This window comes from Grammomys surdaster, unplaced genomic scaffold (genome assembly GCF_004785775.1).
Source record: "Grammomys surdaster isolate TR1022 unplaced genomic scaffold, NIH_TR_1.0 265, whole genome shotgun sequence".
In the NCBI taxonomy this organism is placed as follows: Eukaryota; Metazoa; Chordata; class Mammalia; order Rodentia; family Muridae; genus Grammomys; species Grammomys surdaster.
The window spans coordinates 3,291,642-3,303,580 of NW_021604706.1; the positions used below are offsets into that span (position 1 = coordinate 3,291,642).

Consider the following 11,939-nt stretch of genomic DNA (forward strand, 5'->3'; position numbering starts at 1 on the left):
CAATCCTCCTGGAGGCATCTGCTCTGAGACAACCAAGAGAGCTCTCTATCCAGGCAGGCTTGCTCTGAGTTCTCAGAGGTGCAAGGCCACCTCCACCTCCAAAGTGGGGTGGTTCCTGCCACACTTCTTATTAATTTTTACCAAGCAGTTTTCTCACCCATTCAGGAAGACACAAGTCCCATCAGGAACAACTCCCCTGCTCTCCCCCTCGGGGCGTTGTACACCTTGTGCCTATCTGACCTATTGCCTGGGCATACATACAGCCTTAAGGGTTTCCCCTGCAACCAAACCTGGCCTTCTCAGACAATGCAGAGCTCCACAGCATAAGAAATGATACACACTGGGCCCCACCTGGACTTGATTCAGGGCCATCAGGGGCCTAGTTTCCTGACTAGAGGACACACAGTGAATAGATTCATAGAAACACACACACGCACACACAGGCAGAGAGAGAGAGAGAGAGAAAGAGAGAGAGAGAGAGAGAGAGAGAGAGAGAGAGAGAGAGAGAAACAGAGAGAGAGACAGAGAGAGAGGTACAGACAGAGACAGACAGAGACACAGAGACAGCGAGAAACTCTGGTCTCCCAGTATTCTGGGATCATAAGACTGTCCATCTGTTTATTCCAGTATCATTTCTATTCTACCAGAAATCCCTGGACATGGCAGAGAAGGCCAGGTTTCTTTTGAGCCTTCATCCTGTCTCATCTCCCTGAATGTTAGGGAAGGTAAGCTAGTCAGGAGATGGTGTGACTCTGCTGCTGTGTGTGAGTCAGGCATCATCAGACTCAGGAGGCTTTCAGGAAAGCGGGCCTGTAGCGTTTCCTGGTAGCCTGCCCTGTTTTGGACACTCTTGAGACTACAGCATACTCTGGCTATTTCAACTCACATTGGGCCAGAGCCAAGACACTGCCTAGGCTCCTAACACCCTTGGGGCACACAGTGAGGTTGCTTACATAGGAAGATGGTGGAGCCTCCCAGATCATTGAAGGTTTCTGGAGACTTGGGTGTTTTTTTGATAGGCCTGGGACTCCTTCGCCTACCTAATGGAAAGCTCCAGGAGAGAGCCTTTTCTTAAAAAAAAAAAAAAAAAAAGACAAGCCAGATATACCAACAATAAACCTAGGTCAGATGTGAGTTCGGGCTGTGGTTGGCAGGGAGGACATTAACTGCTTGTTAATCCTGTCCAGGTCAGGCTGTCCTGTGGTTGAATCTCCAACCTTCCGAAGGCTTCCATGGCCAGCAGCATTCCCTCTGTGGCATCTCCCTGACTCTGCATTCTTAGTTGGGAGTGAAATAGAAATCGAAGAACAGCAGTCCTTTCCCACTGTGTGCTGGCTCTGCCTTGCTGATCCTTCTCAGATCCTTCTCAGTGTCTCAAAGGGTCTGGGCGATGGGCCTGGGAAAGCCATATTGGTCTTGGAACAGCTCAATTTTGCTAGTTGCTGAGAGGCTGTTTGGCTCCATTAAGTACTGAAGAAACCATACGGCAGGAAAGTAGCCACCCAAGATTATCAAAAGTATTTACCGGAAAAAACAGAAATAAGGTTTAATAAGCATTAGAATTCTGTGCCATCACACTTTTATGGATGTTTTGCTTGCATGTCTGTGTACCACATGCATTCCTGGTGCCCACTATGTCCAGAATAGGGTCAGAGAGAGAGGGCACTGGAGCCCTTGGAACTGGAATTATAGAAACTGACGGACTATAAGCTGTTACCTAAGTGACAGCAATTGTATCTGGTTCCTCTGGCAGAGCAGTGGGACCTCTTAACTGCTGAATCATTTCTCCAGCCCAGAACTAGGGGCCTATCCTCAAGTTCTGGCAGGCAACCAGAGCAATAACAATACCCTGAATTGTTTGTAGGAATCTCTTAGTCCATGTAACTCCAAAAGTCACAGTGAGGTTTAATACACTTGGCACCTGATTTTTTTGTTCTAAAGTCTTTGATTGAGGGTAGAACGTTGTTCCCCAAGGTGGAGTAATTCCAATTCAAATATTTTTATGTTTTTTTTTCTGAGACAGTGTTTCTCTGTGCCACTTTTGCTATCCCTCAGACTCCCTCTGTAGACCAGGAGGGCCTTGAGCTCAAAGAGAACAAACGTGCCTTTGTCTCCCAAAACCCAACATTAAAGTCGTGTGTCTACACCTGTGGATATAGATAGGTAGTTAGTTAGTTAGTTAGTTAGTTAGTCAGTTAGTTAGTTAGATAGTTAGTTAGGAAGGTAGGTAGATAGGTAGATAGGTAGGTAGGTGGGCAGGTAGGTGGGTAAGTGATTGATTGGATGAATCAATGGATGGATGAATGGATGGATGGATGGATTTAAGAAAGCTTGTAAATAATGGTGTGATTATGGCTTGTTTCAAACCTCCATCATATTATCACTTTTAGTTTTCCTACACTACACTTTATCCTCCCATAACCCTCCCCACTTAAGCCTACCCCCCATTTTCCCTCCCATCTTCATAGCATCTGTATTCTACTACGAAGCCAAGAAAATCAAAACAGATATTTGTTTGTGTGTATGCTCTGTTCTTGTTAATTTTCTAAGTTAGACAAAATAATGGCCTCCATAACAACATTTTCACAGATGTGTGCCATTTGACTTTATTCATCCCTCTCCCCTACTCCACTCTGACACCACTGATGTCCACTTTCTATCTTTTTGGTCTCCTACCTCCTCTCAAATATTCCCTCTGCCATTTGGTTAAAAGCAGCCCATTCTACTAATAACTCCATCCAAGAACATTCTTGAAATCAGTATTCATAAGACCCAGTGTGTGAAAGGACTGATGAGTGTTTATTCAAAATGCTTAGTCTGGACAATGTCTCCACTTTGTTGTTTGGGATACAATGCCTCACAATGTAGCCTAAGCTTGCTGATCTTAGAAATACTTCTCCATCAAGCCTGACCTTGTAAGCGTGTGCCACCATGCCCAGTCTTATGCAAAATATTGATAGGAAATTTTACAATGCACTTGAGAGAAGAGAGACTGTTGCAAATCACAGATCAATCTCAATAGCATAGGAAAGACAGAGTACAGTGTATTATGATGAAAAAGGAGTAAAATCATCAACTATAAAGTGTTCACATTGAAATAATGAAGCCTGGGGCTGGAGTGATGGCACAGTGGTTAAGAGCTCTGATTGCTCTTCCAGAAGTCCTGAGTTCAATTCCCAGCTACCACATGGTGGTTCACAACCATGTGTATGGGAACCTGATGCCCTCTTCTGGTGTTCCTCAAGATAGTGGCAGCATATTCATATGAATATAATAAATAAGTAAACAAATATTAAAAAAAAGAAATAATGTAGCCTGATATTTCAAATGATCTTTTAGACATCATTGTGTCATTGTATTAACTTGGGCTAACCTGAAACTCATGAGTGCCTGTTTTCCAAGTGCCGGGACTGAAGGCATGTGCCACCATACCACACTATGATCTCCATTTTTCTGAATATTTTTTCACAAGTTAGATAGGATTATTTATGTTTGTTTATGCACATTTTTTCATATCACCACCACATTCATTGTCACGCGCACCCACCTCACCAGCAAGGAAGACACGGCAACAACAGGATTCTTCTGCAGATCTTTATTTCAGCTATAGCTCTTGCAAAGGACCCTGAGCGGGTAAGGAGCGTGCCTTATATACTCTAACAGTCAGCGTGTAAGTATGCGATTGGAGCATAAGGCAATGCTTCATTAGCATAAGAAAAATGACGTGGACCAAGCAGCCAGCGCATGTGCAACAGACTTGTTTACTCAAACGGCCTGACCAGCCGGCGCCATCTTGTAATGGCGAATCACGAAGGCCTCCTACATCTCCCCCTTTTTTATTAAATAAATGACAGGCGCTGGCCAATGTCCCGTGTCTTAGGCTAGTTGACGTGCCTCCATAGCCAGCACCAAAGAAGGGTGAGCTCCCTGTCTTAGGCTACGAGAGTTGCGCACCCACACCTGGCATTCTCTGCGCAAAAGAATGTGCACCCAGGTCGTGGCCTCTCATAATGCCCATCATGGGGTAGACTCACAGCTAGTGGTGTGCCTCTGGCTTATGGTGTCAACCTATTCCCATCATTGGGACCAATGGCAGCCAGCCTGAGAAAAATTATGGCAGCTCGACTCATTCTCTCTTGTGCAATGGGACTGAGCCCCAAGAGGTGCAAGAACTGAAGTTCGAGGCTGCTATTCCTTTAGCAACAGGCTCATCCAAACCTGGGGAGATGTGCCTTGTTCAATGGCGGTCAGAGCCTGAGTGATGACGACCTTATTGTGCTGACGCTGCCGTCTGATCTTACAAATAAGCCATAGCAAAAGCACAAGGCCAAAAATCACGCCAGCTCCAAATAAACCAACACCTATCCATTCTTTAAAATAAGAGAAAGCAGAGGTAAGCCAAGAAGTAAAAACTCCAAAAGTCATAGGTTCTACTCTAGTACCATTCAAAACTGTGATCTTGAAAAGCAGATGCTTCTGTAACTCTTCTGCCCTTAAAGACCAATTACCCTTTAGATAGTCTGACAATAATCTACTTTGATTAAAGGAACTGCTATCATACTTTAGAGGGGTGATGCACAGGTGTTTTGAATGACTAACACAGCTGAGTTGTAAAATATCAATTACCTCCTCTAGCTTAGCTTGAATAAGATCAACTCTCTGATTAACTAGCAAAATTCCAGAAGTCAAATGGGAATTCATGTGTTTCTGCTCCAGAAGGACTTCCGAGGTTCTCTGCACTACCTGGTCTATGGCAGTGGCTGTCTGCACTTGATTGACCATAGAAATTCCTGCTGTGACTGCGGCTGCTGCTGACACAGCAATTGCTGTAACTATGGCCGCTGTAATACCAAAGTTTCTCTTTTGTCTGAATAAGGTAGCGATAGGGAATGTATCCAGATCAGCCTCCACAGGAATAGGTACAAAGGTGGGTATATGCACTACTAAGGCAAAACTGTGGGACCCATTCCAGCAGTCAGATAACCAACATTCCTGAGCACTGCAATTTAAGCTATTAGTGCTAACATTATTTGCTAAGATAAAAAAGAATGGGGGTGATACACACATAGGAGAGGCCAAATTTGTACTATTAGCCAATCGTGCATTCCATTTGACGTTTGTCAGTTGAGTCTTATTAGCCAAACTCATAGCTGAAATGTTGTAGATGGGATGCAGTTGACCCCATAAACTGGCAAAGGCGGATAGGCTGGTAAAAGCTCCAGAATCATTTATCAGGACCCACTCATAAAAAGGCCAAAAATTCTTCACGCTTGTACAATTGCCTGTCAAATTGAATCTCGTCTGAGCTACAGGGGAATAAAGGGGAAATCCCGGAATCACCTGTCTTTGTGGCAGTGTTTTGGCCTGACAGGGTGTAAAAACTGGCGGGAAAGACATGTCAGCAGTGCACCAAGGTAGTACCCGTATCTGTGTTGCATTCAGGGTGTTCCATGCAACACCTCTGGGTAAAGAGATATTACTCAGGAGAATCAAGGTGGTAATGTTTACATCAGCAGTCTTATCAATTGGAGTGTCTCTACTATCTGAGCTTTGCCCTGCAGCAACCAGTGTGAGAACCTCGAGTAAAACCCCCGTGCCCATACAGCTATCGGAAGTCGGGTCCAGCCAGTTCGCTAAAGTCTCATTTTTAACGATGATGCAAGGTGTCTGACTGTTCCCTTTAGTTGTAAAACATAAGGTGTAGTTCAGGTTGAAATTAGTGGCATTGTAAAGTTCTTGACGTGGTTCTAGAGGTCTGGCACATGGAGCCTCCATAAAACAAGAGGTGGCTGTGAACAGAGGCAAAACAGTGGAGTTAGCGTGCACTGGCATCGGGACTGGCCATGATCTGGCGACAGCCCAAAGGTAGGTGCTCCTAGCTGTCTGGAAGGCTGTCAGGAGTAGCAGGATCATTGTCAGCTCCATTCTCTTGCTGTTTACTCGGGTCTTCCTTCACGATCCTCACCAGCCTCACTGGAACCCAGATTGGATTAGTTTCGTCCTGTGGAAAAACACAGACAGCTCCCCTGGATCTTATTAATATCGGATCCGGGCCCTTCCATTGATTAGTCAACACATCCTTCCATTTCGCCTGCTCCTGTGGGGGTTGTGGCCATTGTCCGTGCCTATCGGCCACGTTTCGGCCATGCACATCCAAATTTAAAAAATTAAGAGTAAATAAGACTAAAGATATTCGGGATCTTGGAGATCCAAGGTCCCATTCCCCCTTTTGTTTTTCTAGATACATTTTTATCGTGCGGTGAGCATGTTCCACAATTCCTTGCCCTTGTGGATTGTAAGGCAAGCCTGTCACATGTGAAATTTGCATCCGTTGGCAAAATTGTGGAAAAGCCTTGGAAGTACAGGCCAGACCATTATCCGTTTTCAGCACCATAGGTTTTCCCCATGCCGCCCAGGCTTCTAAGCAATAGGAAATGACACGGATGGTCTTTTCTCCAGATAGGGGTGTAGCGAACACCACCCCAGAACAAGTATCTATTGAGGTATGAACATATTGCAGCTTGCCAAATGATGGAACATGAGTTACGTCCATTTGCCACACTTCTAGAGGTTTTAAGCCTCTAAGATTAATCCCTACCGAGGGGGTGGTCAGAAACTCAGCGCAATTCTTACAGCTGTGAACAATGTCTCTAGCTGCAGTGCGGGAGATGCCAAATTTAAGTCTTAAAGTGTTTGGAGGGACATGATATAATTCATGAAATTTCTGGGCTGCGTTGGGCTGAGACCAAACAGCTAAGACGCACAGACGTGTGGCGGCATCAGCGATAGTATTGCTATGGACCATAGGACCAGGCAAGAGTGTGTGAGCCCAAATATGGGTAATATAGAACGGGTGCTCACGTTGTAGGATTAAGTTTTGAATAGCAGTGAAGATCTTGCTAACTGGGCTGGAAGCCTTAAAGACCCCCACCACTTCCAGGGATTTTATAGCATTGACCACATAATGAGAATCAGAAATGATGTTGATGGGTCCAGAAAGCATTTCAAACACCTTTTTTACTATTAAACATTCAACCAATTGTGGTGCGTTGGGCTGGAACTGCATCATCACTGGCTTCTCATCTACTACATAACACCCTAGTCCAGTCTTAGAGCCATCAGTATATACATCCGTAGCCCCTGGGATGGGTGCCGCTTTGGTAATCACAGGAAATATGATTGGATGCATGGTGAGGAATTGTAATAAGGGATGTTTGGGCAAATGATTATCAATGAGTCTAGAGTAAGAACACCGGAGCACTGCCCAGGCATCTACTGTAGCACATAAGACTTGAACCTGAGTGGCCATATATGGGGTGATTAGAGTTTGTGGTTCCAACCCAAAATGAGCAATAGCTAACTTGACTCCTTTCATAGCAATCTCAGCCACCGATGTTGGATAGTGTTCCACCGTTTTACTGGGTGATGAATGTAGATGAATCCAAAGAAGTGGACCCTCTTGCCACAGTACGGCAGTAGGAAGGCTGAGTGTCCTTAGTACACATAAGGCTAAACCCTTGTCATAGTCAATTCGTTTAAGCTCGGCCTTTTGTAGGGCCGTTTCTACCTTTTCAAGGGCTATCCTTGCTTCTGAGGCCAGTATACAGGGAGAGGAGATATGTGAGTCTCCTTCCAAAATAGAAAACAATGGCTTTAAGTCCTCAGTGGTTAGCTTAAGATAAGGACGAATCCAATTAATGTCTCCCAGCAGTTTTTGGAAATCGTTCAAGGTCTTCAAATTATCTTTTCTGATACATAACTTTTGAGGTGTAATAATAGTAGCAGTGATATTTGCCCCTAAGAACTGACTTGATCCCGCCTTTTGTACCTTCTCAGCTGCTATATATAGGCCTTTTGCTTCTAAGGCTTTGGTTAAGTCTGCATATGTATTTTCTATATCTTCCTTTGGTCCACACAAGAGAATATCATCCATGTAATAGCATATTTTAATGCTGTGATACTTCTGCCTAATAGGTGCTATGGCTTCCCCTACATACAGTTGACACATGGTAGGGCTATTAGCCATACCTTGGGGTAGAACTTTCCAATGGTATCTGGTGTCAGGCTCCATATGATTGATTGATGGAACAGTGAAAGCAAAACGTGGCCTATCCCTCTCATTCAGAGGGATGGAGAAGAAACAATCTTTTATATCTATAATAATTACAGGCCAGTTTTTAGGTAAGGCACTTAGCAAAGGCAGTCCTTGTTGGACAGGCCCCATTATCTGCATTTGAAAGTAAATAGCCCATAAGTCATGTAGTAGTCTCCACTTTCCTGATTTTTTCTTGATGACAAATATAGGAGTATTCCACGGAGATTGAGTTGGCTCCAAATGTCCTAATTCTAATTGTTCAGCAACTAACATTTTTGCAGCCTCTAGTTTTTCAGAAGGTAGGGGCCACTGTGGTATCCACACGGGTATATCAGTAGTCCACGCTATGGATAGAGGCTCCTCAGTGGCCCCCTAAGAAAAACCCAGCCCATAGCGATCATGTTTAATTTTGCCCTCAAGGGGCTCTTGCCTACCCTGCAGTTCTTTTCCTAGTCCTTTTCCAGGAACATAACCCATATTCTGAATCATGTTAATACTTTGAGGAGAATAACTATTAGTGAGAATGAGGCCCATGTCGTTCATTGCATCTCTGCCCCAGAGGTTGACCGGTAATGGGAGAACATAAGGTTGAAACATCCCTGAATTGCCTTCTTGATCTTTCCACTTCAGGCGCTTTGTACTAATTTTAGGCGAGGCTTCATATCCCAGCCCCCTCAAGGAATGTGAAGAACTGTCTATGGGCTAGGCTTTCGGCCACCAGGTTTCTGATATGATGCTTCTGTCTGCACCTGTATCTAATATTCCTGAGAACCTTTTGCTGTCAACCTCAAGAAGGCAGGTTGGCCTATCCCCAAGATCAAGAGACAAATAAGAAAAAGAAGTTCCTGAAGAACCAAAACCTTGTTCTCTTCTAGGTGTGTTCTTACTAGGGAATTGACTGTGAAGACTAGGCAGAACTAATAACTGAGCTATTTTGTCCCCAGGTGAGATAGACACTACCCCACGTGGTGCTGAACACAGAATTTTTACTATGCCTGAATAATCTGCATCCACCACACCTGGGTGCACAATGAGTCCTCTCAAAGCTGATGAAGATCGACCAAGCAGCAATCCCACCGTGTTGGGGGTGAGAGGCCCTTTAAAGTCTGATGGGACTGGTTGACATCCCATCTGAGGTGTTAAGACCACTCTGGCGGTGGCACAGAGGTCCAATCCTGCTGAACCCGGAGTGGCTCTCCTTGGTTCCCCAGTGGCCTCATGCATACCTTGGTTGGTTCCTGTAGTGCCCCATATATTTGTGGGCCCTGGGGATGTGGGCCCTGTCTCCCATTTTTTGGATTAATCTGATTTTGTTCTAGCGGCTTGCCATACACGTCTTTTACTGATCTACATTCTGCAGCCCAATGTCTGCCTTTCTTACATCGAGGGCAAACTCTAGGAGCTCCTCCTTGTGGAGCACTATCTTTCCCTCTTCGGCATTGCCTTTGAATATGACCTCTCTGCCCGCAATTAAAACACTTAGCATCCTTATACTTTCCTTTTTGTGCTGCTATAACTTCTGCGGCAAGTCCTGCATTGGAAAGAGGGCCTCCAATTTCTCTACAGTGAGAATATCTACACAGTGAGACCATATCTTTAAAAACCATGTGTGTATGTGTGTGTGTGTGTGTATTTTTTTTTCTCTCAGATTCAGGAAATATGTTTTTTATATTTCATATTTTCTTGTGAAGATTAGACACATTGTTCTCAGGGACTGAAAGAAGAGCTTAATGGTAAATTAGCTTTGCTTAAAATATGCAAGGCCCTGTTTTCAATCCTCATCATAAAAAGAAGCAAGGCAAACAAATATTTTAAGGGAGCTTGAAAGATGGATCAGTGGTTGAGTGTAAGTATTACACTTGCAGAGAACATGAGTTCAGTTCCCAAAATCCACATGGTAGTGCCTTACAACCACCTGTAGTTCCATTTTCAGGGGTTCCAATGCCCTATTCTGAACTCTGGGGGTACCAGGAAAATAGTTGGCACACATTTATACCTGCAGGTAGAACAGTTATGTACATAAGATAAACAAACTAACAAACAAACCAATAAAGTAAAACACAATTCTTGGGACTAGAGACATGACTTAGCAGTTAAAATTACTTCCTCCTTTTTAGTGGTCCCTCCTAGTTTGGGTACCAACAGCTACATTGGGAGGCTCACAACCACCTATAACTCCAGCTCCAGAGCATCTAATTGACTCTGTTGGTCTTCCTGTGGAGTTCCTATTACATTCTCTCCACCCCCCATTTCTCACCCCCAATGCAGGCAATCATTCTCTCAACTTCTCCATGATAGTCCCCAAGCTCCATCCACTGTTTGGCTGTGGGTGTCTGCATCTGTCTGAGTCAGCTGTTGGATGCAGCCTCTCTGAGAACAGCCATGCTCATGTCTGATAATGGACTATCATTAGTAGTGTTAGTGACTGGTGTTTGTCCAAGTGGTGGGTCTCAAGTTTGGCCCATTAGTGGTAGACAGTTGTTCCCTCCATCCTCAGTTCCTGCATTTACTGTAGACAGTATAAATTTTGGTTTAAAAGTTTTGTGGGTAGGTTGGTTTCTCTATCACTCAACTAGGGTTAGGGTCTCACTACAGGAGTTGGCTCCTTTGGGTTCCATATTCCCAATATAATGAGTCACAGGTAAGGTCACAGACATTGATTTTTATCCCAGGTCTCTGTCTAGTCCTGGAGATGCCCCCACCTCCTCACCCAGCTGGAAGGCACTGGTAAGGGCTATTAATTCAGCCTGTTTGTTGGTGGTATGAGCAGGAAGGGCCTGTGCCTCCACCACCTTGGTGTTTGACACTATGGCATAGCCAGCTTTCCTGACCCCTTCATGTAGGAAGAGCTTCCATCTATATATCAGGTAAAGGTGGCTTGAGGCAATGTGCCCTCCTGTATGTGTGAAGGATGGGGTAATAGTTCCTCTAAGGTTTCAGTACAGGAGTGAGAAAGGGAGTAGTCAGTGTTAGGTAGAGGAAGAAGATTGGAAATATTAAGATGTGGGCATGATTGAAAGGTGAGGGTGGAGTCTTCTATTAGCGTGACCTAAGAGAAAGAACCTTAGAGGGAAGTAGAGTCTGTAAGCCTTTATAAGTTAGGAGCTGTGACAGGTTATGAGAAGAGAGGACAGTTATAGGTGATCTCAGGGTTAGTTTCTTTGATTCTTGAATAAGGATTTCAGCAGCTGCTAAGGTATGCCCATCCCTGGATGGTTGGATCTAGTCTTTTTGGCAAGTATGCTACGGGTGCTAAAGATGGTCCCAGTTGGTGACCTAAGGCTCCAAGGCCAAATCCCTCTTTTTCAGTTATATAGAGGGAAAAAGGACGAGTCAGGTCCGGGAGATGTAAGGCTGAGGCCTTAAGGAGAGCATGTTAGAGCCTTTGGAAGGGCTTAGGAACAGGTTTAAGGAGAGGTTAGTGGGTGGGGCCTAATGCTGCTTCATATAAGGGACGACAAAGTAGGGAAAAGGAAGGAACCCAGGAATCCAAAAAGCTAGCCATTCCTAGGAATGATAGAATCTCTTTCTTTGTAGAAGGAACAGTTAGAGACGGAATCAGGTTCTTTCTATCTAAGGAAATAACGTTGTGGGTTGGGGTAATTGCTAGTCCCAAATAGGTGACTTGAGGAGTGGACAGTTGGGCTTTAGAAGGTGAGACCCTGTAGCCCCGACTGGAAAGGAAATTTAGAAGAGCAGCTGTGTCAGCTTGGCTAATTTTTAGGGAGGGGCTACAGAGAAGAACATCATCTACATAAAGTACAATCTTAGATCTAAGGAGAGATAAAGAGGTTAAGTCAAAAGCCAAGGCCTGCCTGAACAGATGTGGGCTGTCCCGGAATCC

General features: G+C 44.6%; 1 pseudogene; it reads right to left on the bottom strand.

The window, feature by feature from the left end:
* Nucleotides 1-7,189, bottom strand: part of LOC114628196 — a 39,473-nt pseudogene extending 32,284 nt beyond the window's left edge.
* Nucleotides 7,190-11,939: the final 4,750 nt, after the last annotated feature.